We start from the raw sequence: 14,176 nt of genomic DNA on the forward strand, positions 1-14,176 counted from the left end.
TTTTTCCGTGTTAATGGCAAATTTTTTAAACCTCTCTAAGAGGTGTTTGTTCTTCCCAGGAATGGCGTGCCTCTTCTGATTCCCCACAGCAGCGCGGGCCATATGACTTTCCTACAGCATTGGAAATGTACCGTAGCTGCACTGTCCAGCATGGTAGTCACTGGCCTTATGTGGCAATTGTGCGCTTGAAATGTGGCTAGTGTGACTGAGGAGCTGATTTTTTTTTTATGAGACAGAGTTTTGCTCTGTCACCCAGGCTGGTGTGCAGTGGTATGATCTCAGCTCACTGCAACCTCTGCCTCCAGGATTCAGGTGATTCTCCTGTTTCAGCCTCCCGAGTAGCTGGGATGACAGGCACATGCCACCACGCCCGGCTAATTTTATTTTTATTTTTATTTTTAGAAGAGATGGGATTTCACCATGTTGTCCAGGCTGGTCTTGAACTCCTGACCTCAAGTGATCCGTCTGCCTTGGCCTCCCAAAGTGCTGGGATTACAAGTGTGAGTCGCTGTGCCTGGCCTGAATTTTTAATTTTTAAATTGTAATTAATTCAAAGTTAACCACAGGTGTAAGTAGCTACCATATGTAAAGTGGGACTGTAGATGATCAAAATCTTGCTCCTCCTAGAACCAGTGTTTTCCTGTGTCCACAGTTCTGGTATCTGGATTATTTTGGATATTTAGTTTTAGTATATAAATTCACATCTGTTAAGAGTTATCTAAAATCTAGTACACTTATGTAAAATCTGGTCAATACCTCCCTTTACAAGTGAATCACTTAACTCAGGTAAGTTTTAGGACGTTTGACTTTACTTGCATTCTCTTACAAGATCTTTATTTTCTAATGTTTTGAAGTCAGTAGCTAAATGTATCTCTGTATTATAAATATTTTCAAATATATTTTTATGTTGTTGTGTGATAGACAGCTATGGGAGATATGTGTTTGGTCTTAAAACATTTATTTACCTTAGTAGTATTTTCTATAGGAAAAGGCCAAGTTCATATTATTAAGATTATATGATCATATGTATATACTAGCATGTAAATTCCAAAAAACAGGGAGTTTTGTTTATTTTGTTCGTTGAAATATCCCCATGCCTAGAACAGTGTCTGGGACATGTTAGATGTGCATTAAATATTTTAAAAATATATTAAAAATTGTTTTGTTGAACTCCTTAGAATTAATCCTTAGGAATATTTTTAGTTTATTTTATTTGAGGATTGTATTTCTTTCTATAAAATTTCTTCTTTTTGCAACCAATTTACCACGTAATGATCTTTCTATAAAATTTCCATTGTACATCTGATCAGAGACTATTTTAGATTTCAAAGTTTGGAATTTAAATGGCAACTCTCAAACAGTGTTAAATTATTTCTGAATTTATTAGCATTGGCAAAAGACTGTTGGTTGAAGTAATTTTAGGGATGAGTGATAAGCAAATAATGTTTCAGGATCCGTTTGAGTTGCTTTTTCTTATTTTTGAATTTTAACACAACTTTTTTTTAGAAAAGTTAATTTTTTTTCTATTTTGTTATAGTTAAGCAAAAAGATTATTTGAATTGCTGTTTTTTAAACTTGCTTTATTTATTGATTTAATTAATTAATTAATTTACTTATTTATTTGAGATAGTCTTGCCCTGTCACCCAGGCTGGAGTGCAGTGGCTCCATCTCAGCTCACTGCAACCTCCACCTCCCAGGTTCAAGCAATTTTCCTGCCTCAGTCTCCCTAGTAGCTGGGACTACATGTGTACCCACCACACCCAGCTAATTTTTGCATTTTTAGTAGAGACAGTGTTTTACCATGTTGGCCAGGCTGGTGTCAAACCCCTCACCTCAAGTGATCTGCCTGCCTTGGCCTCCCGAAGTGTTGGGATTACAGGCATGAGCCACTGTGCCTGGCATGTATTGCTGTTTTGTATTTGTAAGAATCTCTGTAATACAGAACTCTCAATACTTTTGAGATCCAGTATTAAAATCTGAAAGATAATTTTGTGGATGAAGAATGAAATTTATTCACATGTGTCATGCAGATGTCAGTTATAGTATGGGCACCAAGTCTTAAATTGAGATCATATGACATAATCTCAGAAGCAGAGATTTCCAAATTAGATCATATGATACTAGCAGTTGTCTGTGTTTGGGATTAAAAGAGTTGAATATGTAATTGGAAATTTAGCAAGGAGGTTGTATTGAGATGGCAGACAACAAATTCTGTCCTTTTCCCACTTCTCTTCCCTTTTCCAAAGATCTCTGAAAATTACAGAAAACTTAGATACACACACACTTGTGCATACATGAACATGCCCAGAATTTAAATACATGAAGGTGTGCTCTCATGGGCCAGACATTGTAAGAATACTTGAAAAATAGAAGGCACATGGGATTGAATTGAAGGTGAACAAATAACAGTTGCATAATAAAGGCCTTATTCAGAAGTGGAAGTGACTCTTGGAGTGCTGTAAGCACACAGAAAGAAGCTATTGGTTATCAATAGTGGCCCTTGGACAATTCTATGGGTTATTGATTGAAGTATCACTGTAGGAAGAGCCAGGTCAGCCTCTCAACCTTATCCCTACTTGTGCTTGCAGTGGATAGCAGAAGAATTTTCCCCAAAAGGTGGTGGCAAGAGGCAGTCCATGTACACTTTTACTGAAAAGGCAGGACAGTGCCCTGGATGGCTTCTGACATTTAGGAGGAAGAGAGAGGCCCCACAAGTTGAGACTGGTCCTAGCCCACTGCTAGGTTTGCGTGTCTCCTCCAAAATTCATTTCAAAACTTAATCCCCAATGTGCAGTATTGAGCGGTGGGACCTTTAAGAGGTGATAGGTCATGAGGTCTCTGCCTTCATGAATGGACTAATCCATTCATGGGTTAATGGATTAATGTGTTGTCATGAGAGAGGAAGTGGTGGCTTTACAAGAAAAGGAAGAGAGACCTGAGTTAGCAAGTTAACACGCTCAGCTTCCTCACCATGTGATGCCCTGTGCCGCCTTGGGATGCTGCAGAGAGTTCCCAGCAGCAAGAAGGTTCTCATGAGATGTCCCCTTGACCTTGGGCTTCCCGGCCTCCACAACTGTAAGAAATGAATTCCTTTTCTTTATAACTTATCCTATTTCAGGCATTCTGTTATAAGCAACAGAAAATGAACGAAAACAGAAAATTGGCACCAAGAAGTGGGATTTTGCTGATGACGAATACCTGAAAATGGGGAAGCAGCTTTGGAACTAGGTAATGAGCGGGGGCTGGAAGAGTTTGGAGGAGCAGGCTATAAAGTGACTGTATTTCAGTGAATGCGATATCAAGGGTGATTCTGGTGAGACTCAGAAAACAAAAAGACAAGGGAACATTTGGAACTTCTTAGAGATTTGTTTTTGTTTTTTTTTTTTTTGAGACTCTGTCGCCCAGGTTGGAGTGCAATGGCGTAATCTTGGCTCACTGCAAGCTCCACCTCCTGGGTTCACGCCATTCTCCTGCCTCAGCCTCCCGAGTAGCTGGGACTATAGGCACCCGCCAGCACACTTGGCTAATTTTTTCATATTTTTAGTAGAGGCAGGGTTTCACTGTGTTAGTCAGGATGGTCTCAGTCTCCTGACCTCGTGATCCACCTACCTTGGCCTCCCAAAGTGCTGGGATTACAGGCGTGAGCCACTGCACCCCGCCAGGATTTGTTAAGTGATTGTAACCAGAATACAGATAGAAATATGGACAGTAAAGGCCATTCTGCTGAGATTTGAGATGGAACTGAGGAAGGTGATATTGGAAACTGGAGTAAAGGCCATCCTTGTTATAAATTGGCAAAGAACTTGGCTGAACTGTGTCTATGCCTGAGGGCGTTGTGGAAAGCCAAACTTGAGATTAATGAACTAGGGTATCTGGCAAAAGAAATTCCTAAGCCAAATGTAGAAGGAGCTACATGATTACATTTGACAGCTTATGCTGATATTCAGGAGCAAAGAAATAATTTAAAGGTAGAATTTATCATGAAAAGGGAAGCAGAGTGGAAGGATTTGGATAACTCTCAGCCTGAGCATGTAAAGAGTTAAAAAGAATTTTTAGCAGAGGAAACCAAGGGTGCAGCCCAGTGACTATTTGCTAAAGAGATTAGTTTGGATAAAAAGGAGACAGGTGCCATTCCTTTAGACAAGGGAAGAAAGATCCCAAAGGCATTTTGAAGATCTTAGAGGGTGCCCCTACTATCACAGGCCCAGAGGCATAGGAGGACAGAATAGTTTCAGAGGACAGGTTAGGGTACACTCCACGGGCTCACTGCCCAAGGCCACCACAAGGGAGTCCCCACCAGCAAGATGGCTCTCACCAGATATGCCTCTTTGACCCTGAACTTCCCAGGCTCCATAACTGTAAGAAATAAATTTTTTTCTTTATAAATTACCCAGTTTTAGGCATTCTGTTATAAGGAACAGAAAATGGACTAAGATACACACCTTGTCAAACTCTACATCTACCATTTTCTTCTTCAAAAATCCTGCAGGTAGAATGCAATAAACAGATCCCACCTGTTCTTAGGCTAACAGGGAATCTCAGTTACCAAGGTGGACACACACTCAAAAGATCTACATTTGAAAAAGAAAAAACCCAGCAAACAAAAAAAGGGTATAATATTCAAGAAACATTAAAACCTGAGGCCGGGTGCAGTGACTCACACCTGTTATCCTAGCATTTGGGAGGTAGAAGCAGGAGGATCGCTTGAGCCAGGGAGGTTGAGGCTGCAGTGAGCCATGATCACACCAGTACACTCTGCCCGGGTGACAGAGTGAGACCCTGTCTCTAAAAAAAGGAAAAAAAAAATTAAAAAGGACAAATTAGAAAAAGTTTAGAACAAATATAATTAACATTTATAGAGAGACACAAGAGATTTTGCATCTATTAAAGATGAATCAACTAGGAATTGTGATTAAAGATGGAAGAAAAATGCACATTTGGGCCAAGTGTGGTGGCTCATGCCTGTAATCCCAGCAGTTTGAGAGGCTGAGGCAGGGTGATTGCCTAAGTTCAGGAGTTAGAGACCAGCTTGGACAACATGGTGAAACCCTCTCTCTACAAAAAATAAAAATTAGCCAGGTGTGGTAGTGCACACCTGTAATTCCAGCTATCCAGGAGGCTGAGGTGGGAGGATCACTTGAGGCCAAGAGATTGAGGCTACAGTGAGCCTTGATTGCACCACTGCACTCCAGCCTGGGTGACAGAGCAAAATCCTGTCAAAAAAATAAAGAGAGAGAAAGAAAGAGAAAGAGAGAGAGGAGAAAAGAAAGAAGAAAAGAAAGAAAGGAGGTAAGAAGGAAAGAAAGATACACATTTGACCCCTCTTTTGAAATTTTATTAAAATACCTGTTAAAAGACTTAAAAGGGCATATATTTATAAAAACAAAAAGTAGGAGTTGTGGTTGACCATCAGCATGGTCAGTATGGAAGATTTTTCATACATTTTTGAAGAAATTGGAAGGATGTTGACTGAAGAAGCAGCAGCCTAGAATAACCATGGAAAGGGACTGCAGCCAAAGGAGGCAGCTGCCTTCCAGCAGAATACCACAGAATAGCCAGAACTAGCGATAGCAAGGAAGAGAGAAGATAAAAGGTAAAGTTGACAGAAATCAAGAAAATGAATTGAAGGTCTATATGGTATATGGAATAGTTTGCCTTTGCACTCAAAAGGACCTTTAACTAGTTATTTTCTTTCAGGAAAAAATAGATAATTCTTTCTAGAAATTGATACACTGTTTAGTTAATACCTCAGAGAGATTTGAGAAGTAATTAATAAAACATTCATGAGAGCAGAATATTTGACAAAGGAGCAATCAGAATAAGAGCGAGCTCTTGGAAATTAAAACTATTAATATGATTACTGACCTTAACTTTTTTGTTTAAAATTTTGGAAGATAAATATAAGGACATCTACTCTATTGAACAAAAAGATAAATAAATAGAAAATATGAGACATTGAGGATTAAATCTATAAGTCCAATGTTTGATTAATATGAGTTCCAGGAGAAAAAAAGAAAATGGAAGGATTAAATTGGTTGAAGAAATATTAGGGGCTCACGGCTGTAGTGTCAGCACTTTGAGAGGCTGAGGCGGGAGGATCATTTGAGGCCAGGAGTTTGAGACCAACCTGGGCAACATATTGAGACTCCATTTCTACAAGAAATGAAAAAAAATACCTGGGCATGGTGGCATGTGTCTGTAGTCCTACCTACACAGGAGGCTGAGTTAGGAGGATCACTTGCACCCAGGAAATTGAGGTTACAGTGAGCTATGATCACAGCACTGCACTCTAGCCTGGATAATAGAGCAAATCTTTGTCTCTATTAAAAAGAAAAGAAAATGGTAAAACAATAAAACAAATAAGTCCAAATATATAAATAATTACAATAAATATGAATAAGTTTAATTCATCTATTAAGAAATAAATTTTTTTTTTTTTTTTTTTTTTTGAGACAGAATTTTGCTTTTGTTGCCCAGGCTGGAGTGCAGTGGCACAATCTTGGCTCACTGCAGCCTCCACCTCCCTGGCTCAAGCAATTCTCCTGCCTCAGCCTCCCAAGTAGCTGGGATTACAGGTGCCTGCCACCATGCCTGGCTAATGTTTTGTATTTTTAGTAGAGATGAGGTTTTGCCATGTTGGCCAGGCTGGTCTCGAACTCCTGGCCTCAGGTTATCTGCCAGCCTCAGCCTCCCAAAGTGCTGGTATTACAGGCATGAGCCACCGTGCCCAGCCAGAAATAAATTCTTAATAGGCAAATGCTAATAAGGAGGAAACAGATGTAGTAATAGTAATGACAGTCAGAATAGAATTCCAGCCTCGTGCAGTAGCTTGTGCCTATAATTTCAGCTACTCAGGAGGGAAGTTGAAGCAGAAGGACTGCTTGAGACCAGGAGTTCAAGACCATCCGGGCAACATAGTGAGACCTTATCTCTAAAAATATAAAGATAAAAATAAAATTCTAAGTGAATTATATTTAAGGGCAATATATATTTCATCTTTATAAAAGTTACACACTACCTAGAAGATGTTAAATTAATGATCCTTGTGGATCTGAAGACATTGTTTTAAAATATAAAAGCAAATAACTAGTGGAAAGAGTAGACTAGGTAAATCCACCATCAGAGTAAAAGATTTTTATCATACCTCTTCCATAAATAGATAGATTAAATAATAAAAATAGAGAAAAAGATTTAAATAAGTGATTTTAAAATTCTCAATTTAATATCTGTAGGTGGTATAGAATTTGAACCCAATAAGCAAATAGTACTAATTCTTTTTCAATCATACTTGGAGCAGTGACAAAAATTGACCATGTGTTATGTCACAAAGAAAATCTCAATGAAGAGAAAAAAGGCAAAGATTTTATAGTACATTCTGCTTACCACAATATAGTAAAATTAGAAATTAACATAAAAGGACAGCAAAAATATCCTCTTGGAAATTAAGAAAAAAAAATCACATTTTTGAATAAATCTTGAGTTAAAAGAAAATAAACACAAAAATTACAAACTAATTAAAAATGAAAGAATGAAAGTTAAACAACTACAATACAAGGAATAAAGCCAATAGAACTTAAAGAACTTTTATATTTTCAAGTACTTTTTTTTAAAAAGAAATATTTAAAATAATCCTAAACTTAATCTTATAATTTAGTAAGCAAATTACAAATTAAAAGAAAATGAAAGAAGAGAATTAATAAAGATAATAGAAGAAATTAAAAATCAAAAACAAATAAAAATCAGTAGAGTAATTGATAAAACCAATAGCTGGTTATGTGAAAAGATAAACAGATAAATGTTTAGAAGATCAAATTAAAAAACACAAATTAATAACATTAGGACCCAATAAGAGGTCATAACTATGGGTGCAGAGTTAAAATATATACATGATTAATATATATTCAGTAACATAGCTGACAAAGTAGAGAATTTCACCAGAAACTGAAACCTGTGAAAATGTATCAAATGTAAATCCTAGAACTGAAAAGTACAATAATGGAAATTGAGAACTCTTAGATTGGTTTAACAGTGGATCAAACACAGCAGAAGGCAGGATTAGTGAACCGAAAAACTAGATTATTTGTTAAGATCTAGTATAAAACATGGGAAAATGTGTTGAAAATTCGGAAAAGAATGTAAGAGACAATGCGGAGAGAGTGGAAGAAATGTTTTTTTTTTTTTTTTTTTTGAGACGGAGTCTCACGCTGTTGCCCAGGCTGGAGTGCAGTGGCGCGATCTCGGCTCACTGCAAGCTCCGCCTCCCGGGTTCCCGCCATTCTCCTGCCTCAGCCTCCTGAGTAGCTGGGACTACAGGCGCCCGCCACCGCGCCCGGCTAATTTTTTGTATTTTTAGTAGAGACGGGGTTTCACCGTGTTAGCCAGGATGGTCTCGATCTCCTGACCTTGTGATCCGCCCGCCTCGGCCTCCCAAAGTGCTGGGATTACAGGCTTGAGCCACCGCGCCCGGCCTTTAGAAATGTTGATATGTAATTGGGCCCCAGAAGGAAACGAGAGAGATAATGGGGTAGACACAGCAATATATTAGGATATTTTGGCTGAATATTTCCCGAAATAAATGAATGTTTTCAGTCTGTAGATTCTAGCTCTACAAAACCCAAACAAGATAAATTTAAAAGAAAATAAGGCCGGGCGCGGTGGCTCAAGCCTGTAATCCCAGCACTTTGGGAGGCCGAGACGGGCGGATCACAAGGTCAGGAGATCGAGACCATCCTGGCTAACACGGTGAAACCCCGTCTCTACTAAAAAAACACACAAAAAAAAACCTAGCTGGGCGAGGTGGTGGGCGTCTGTAGTCCCAGCTACTGGGGAGGCTGAGGCAGGAGAATGGCGTGAACCCGGGAGGCGGAGCTTGCAGTGAGCTGAGATCTGGCCACTGCACTCCAGTCTGGGCGACAAAGCGAGACTCTGTCTCAACAAAAAAAAAAAAAACAAAAAAAAAAACAAACAAAAAAAAAGAAAATAATACATGGGGATATCTTACTCAAATCCCAAAAATTGACAAAGAGAAAAATCTTTAAAAAGTATAGCTTAAAAAGACATATTACTTTCAAAAGGGCAACAATAAAACTTACATCTGACTTTTCTTGAGACAGAGTCTCACTCTGTCGCCCATGCTGGAGTGCAACGGTGCGATCTCGGTTCACTGCAAACTCCGCCTCCGGGTGCAAGCAATTCTCTGCCTCAGCCTCCTGAGAAGCTGGGATTACAGGTGCCCACCACCATGTCAGGCTTATTATTATTATTATTTTTTGTATTTTTAGTAGACACGGGGTTTCACCATCTTGGCCAGGCTGGTTTTGAATTCCTCACCTCGTGATCCACCTGCCTTGGCCTCCCAACGTGCTGGGATTACAGGCGTGAGCCACCATCCCCGGCCTACACCTGACTTTTCAACAAAAATAATGGAAGTTATAAAAAGTTGAATATCTTTAAAGAAGCTAACCTAAAATTGTATACCCAGCAAAAGATTCCTCAAAAATGAAGATAAGATAAAAATGTATTTATAAACCAAAAACTGAGGGAAAAATTACCACTAACAGACCCACACAAAGAATTGCTAAAGGGAATTCTTCATGCTAAAGAGAAAATGATCTTAGATGGATGCACGAAAATGCAGAAATAAATGAAGAGCAATGGAAAGAATAAATATAATGTCAATATAGAAAATTCAATTGTATTGCTATATTATAGCCATAATAAATTAGAAAGTAAAACTTTTAGATGATAAAATGTACAATTACCTGAAGAAACATTTATACACAGGAATAAATCTGAAATAGTATAAGATCTCTACATATCACTGGGCACAGTGGCTCACGCCTGTAATCCCAGCACTTTGGGAGGGTGAGGCAGGTGGATCACTTGAGGTTAGGAGTTTGAGGCCAGCCTAGCCAACATGGTGAAACCTTGTCTCTACTGAAAATACAAAAATTAGCCAGGCGTGGTGGCGGGTGCCTGTAATTCCAGCCACTCGGGAGGCTGAGGCAGGAGAATCACTTGAACCCGGGAGGCAGAGATTGCAGTGAGCTGAGATCGTGCCACTGCATTCCAGCCTGGGCGACAGAGCGAGACTCTGTCTCAAAAAAAAAAAAAAAAAAAGATCTGTCTGGGTGCGGTGGCTCACACCTGTAATCCCAGCACTTTGCGAGGCTGAGGTAGGTGGATCACTTGAGGTCAGGAGTTCATGACCAACCTGGACAACATGGTGAAACTCCATCTCTACTGAAATACAAAAAATTAGCCAGGCATGGTGGTGCGTGCCTGTAGCCTCAGCTACTCAGGAGGCTGAGGCAGGGGGATCACTTGAACCCAGGAGGCAGAGATTGCAGTGAGCTGAGATCGCGCCACTGCACTCCAACCTGGCAACAGAGCAAGACTCCATCAAAAACAAACAAACAGGCCGGGCGCGGTGGCTCAAGCCTGTAATCCCAGCACTTTGGGAGGCCGAGACGGGCGGATCACGAGGTTCAGGAGACCGAGACCATCCTGGCTAACACCGTGAAACCCCGTCTCTACTAAAAATACAAAAAACTAGCCGGGCGAGGTGGCGGGCGCCTGTAGTCCCAGCTACTCCGGAGGCTGAGGCAGGAGAATGGCCTAAACCCGGGAGGCGGAGCTTGCAGTGAGCTGAGATCTGGCCACTGCACTCCAGCCCGGGCTACAGAGCAAGACTCCGTCTCAAAACAAACAAACAAACAAACAAACACCAAAAACAAAAACAAAACTACATATCCAAATATATAATATTTCTGAGAGGAATAATAGAAAACCTAAATAAATGGAGAGCTACACCAAATTCATGGCTAGAAAGACTTACTAATGGAAACATGTCAAGTCTTCCCAAATTCATGTATAGATTCAATACAGTCCAGTACAAATTTCATCATTTTTGGGTAAAAATTGACATGCTGATTTCAAATTTACATGTAATTTCAAAAGGTCAAAAATAGCCAAGAGAATCTTAAAGAAGAACAAGACTAGAAAGCCTCTACCTGCTAGATATCCCATCTTATTATTAAGATAAAATAATTGTTAGAATAAAATGGTATCGCTTTGGCTCCAAGATTGACAAATAGATCAATGGAAAAGAATAGTGTCCAGAAAAAGACCCACACATATGTAGTCACTTGATTTGTGACAAAGGTAATATTATAGCACAGGGAGGAAAGGGTGATTTTGTCAATAAACTGTGCTGTACCAGTTAGATATTTATAGGGATGACAGTGTGTCTGTACTCCTACCTTACATGTACCCAGACGTCAAGTTTACATAGATTTTATACTTAGGGAAAACAATACAGCTTCTAGAAAATAATGTAAGATAATGTGATCTTGAGGTAGGCAAAGAGTTTTTAAACTGGACAAAAATCACTGATACTAAAGAAAAAGATTGTTTAATTGTATCTTGTTAACACTGAGAATTTCTCTTAATAAAAAGTCAATATTAAGAGAGTAAAAAGGCAAGCTACTCAATGGCAAAATATTATATATATGTGTATATATATATGTAAATATACACATACACACATATAAAACACAGGATTTGTACCCAGAATATATAAAGAATCCATGTACAACCCCTCAAAAATTGACCAAAATTTTGACCAGACTTTTTATAAAGTAGGATATATAAAAGAGTAATAAACATAAAAGAACAACTCAACATCATTAGCAAAGAAGTTCAGATGAAGACAATAAGATGTAATTCCATATCTTTTAAAGTGGTTAAACTTTTTAACGGTAGAGGATATGGAGTTACTGGATATTTCATTTGCTACTGATGGGGGTATAAATTGGGGCTACCATTTACTGTTGGGCTTTATATAATAAAGCTAAACATATCCATACCCTATGACCTGGCAAAGTATATACTTTTAGGTGTAGACCCAGTAGGAAATGTGTGTGTGTGTGTATGGTAAATATATATATTTAACAAAAGACTTGTATGACAACATTTATAGCAGCATGATTTATAATAGCACCAAACTACAATCAACTTTATTATCCATCAAAAGCAAAATGTATACAAATTGTAGTATACTCATACAATGGAATAATAATATTTCAATGAAAATGAACAAAGTACTGCCACACAACAATTTTTTGTTGTTGTTGTTGTTGTTTTGAGACAGAGTCTAAGTCTGTTGCCCAGGCGGGAGTGCAATGGCACGAAATCGGCTCACTGCAACCTCCACCTCCCGGGTTCAAGCAATTCTCCTGCCTCAGCCTCCTGAGTACCTGGGATTACAGGCGACTGCCACCACACCTGGCTAATTTTTGTATTTTTAGTAGAGATGGGGTTTCGCCATTTTGGCCAGGCTGGTTTTGAACTTCTGACCTCAGGTGATCTGCCCACCTTGGCCTCCCAAAGTGCTCGGATTACAGGCATGAGCCACTGTGCCAGGCCAACTTGGACAATCTAAATGATAATAATGTTGATTTGGCCAAGCATGGCGGCTCATGGCACTTTGGGAGGCCAGGGTGGTTGAATTGCTTGAGCTCAGGAGTTTGAGACCAGCCTGGGCGATGTAGTGAGACCTTGTCTCTATGAAAAATTAAAAAATTTAGTTGGATGTGATGGCATGCACCCATAGTTCCAGCCACTTGGGAAACTGAGGTGGGAAGTTCACTTGAGCCTGGGAGGTCAATGGTGCGGTGAGCAGTGATCACGCTACTGCATTCCTGCCCGGGTGAGTGAGTGAGACCTTGTCTCAAAACAAAAACAAAAACAAATATAATGTTGATCTAAAGCAAGATACACAAAAGAACATATTATATTATTTCACTTATATAAAATTCAAAAAATAGGCAAAACTGCCTTATACTATTAGAACATCAGACAGTAGTTATGTTATGGGATCTTTGGGTTGTCGATTTTCTTCCTAGAAACCTCTGTGACCAGTGGCGCCTTTGTTCAAGTTCTTGTCCTGTGTCCAGGAAGAATGAGGTACACAGACAAGAGAAGGATGAACAAGGTGAAGATAAGCTTTATTAAGTGTTAGAACAGCTCAGAGGAAACCCTCAGTGGGTGTCTCCTCTCTGCAGGTCCTCCTGTCAAGTGTTCAGTTCTCAGCATAGAGGAGACCCTGGAGAGGGTAGCTCCTCTCTGCCCACTGGTTGTCCCATCATCTGCTGCTCTCAGCAGAGAGGAGGCCCTGGAGAGGGTGGCTCTTCTCTGCAGGCAGGTTGTTTTCAGGTCTGTGCAGTCCTCTCAAACTGTCAGCAGATGGCAGCTCTTCTCTGCAACTGGACATCCCCTCATCTCTGTCCTCTGCATCCTCTATCCTGCTCTGGCCATCCTCTCTAGTCCTGTGGCTAAGCCCCCGGCTTTTATGGATCTCATAGGGTAAGAAGTGCATGCAGATTGGTCCATGGGTGGCCATAGGCAGCAGGGAGTCCCTGCTCTGGTGTGTGGGACTGGTGACCTGGCTCTCAGCCTTCAGGCCCTCCATGACCTGAAGGTGGTGCCTTACTGGGGACCCCACCCCCTTCTGCCCAGCAAACTCTCTGACTCCTGCTGCCATTCGTGGCCCAGGTATTCGGCCCAACCCCACTTGGAGAGATCTGAGCAGGTGCTGGGAGAGGAGAGAGGTCAGGCAGTGGGAGCAGACACTCCTGAGCCTGCAGGGATTGTGGGGAGGGGGGCTTCCTGGCCACCCGAGGGTGCAGGCTGCAGAGATGCCCAGGTCCTGTGTCTGGGAGGGTGGCCACAGCTGCACCTGGGAGCTCCCACCCTGCCAACTCGGGGATCCTGCTTGTTCCCAACTCCTGCCTGCTCCGTGCAGTTGGGCCCAGGTCTGCAGCTGTTGGTCGTGGGGGCTGCAGCTGCACCCGGGAGGGCAGATCCTGCCTGCTCCTGGCCTCCTCCAAGAGCATAGGGAGGCTCGGATACACAGCCATAGTTTGGGCAGCTGTAGCCCTGCCCAGGAGGGCGGGGCTTCTACCTGCTCCATAGAGCATGAGGCCTGGGTCCACAGCCGCAGTTTGCGGGGCTGCAGTGGCACCTGGGTAGCTCCCACCCCAACTCAGAAAGTGCAGGCCTCCCAGCAGCTCCAAGGAGTGCCCAGCTCCAGGGGTGCCTCACTGCTGCAGCTGGTGTGATGGTAGCAGCCGCTGCCATCAGTTATGTTTGAGAGGAGTAGTACTGGGTAGGAAT

At 41.0% G+C, this 14,176-nt stretch overlaps 1 protein-coding gene across 4 annotated transcripts in view; it reads left to right on the forward strand.

Moving 5' to 3' along the window:
- The first annotated feature begins 2,974 nt into the window (after positions 1-2,974).
- ENTPD1 (ectonucleoside triphosphate diphosphohydrolase 1) overlaps positions 2,975-14,176 on the forward strand; it is a 206,512-nt gene continuing 195,310 nt past the window's right edge. For 3 of the 4 annotated variants that reach the window (XM_074002284.1, XM_045362157.2, XM_074002287.1), the window contains exon 1: positions 2,975-3,076. The gene's annotated coding sequence lies outside the window, so the exon portion shown is untranslated. Of the gene's footprint in view, positions 3,230-14,176 lie in introns of all 4 variants that reach the window. The other variant, XM_045362158.2, reaches the window with a different exon arrangement.

This window comes from Macaca fascicularis, chromosome 9, assembly GCF_037993035.2.
Source record: "Macaca fascicularis isolate 582-1 chromosome 9, T2T-MFA8v1.1".
Taxonomy (NCBI): Eukaryota; Metazoa; Chordata; class Mammalia; order Primates; family Cercopithecidae; genus Macaca; species Macaca fascicularis.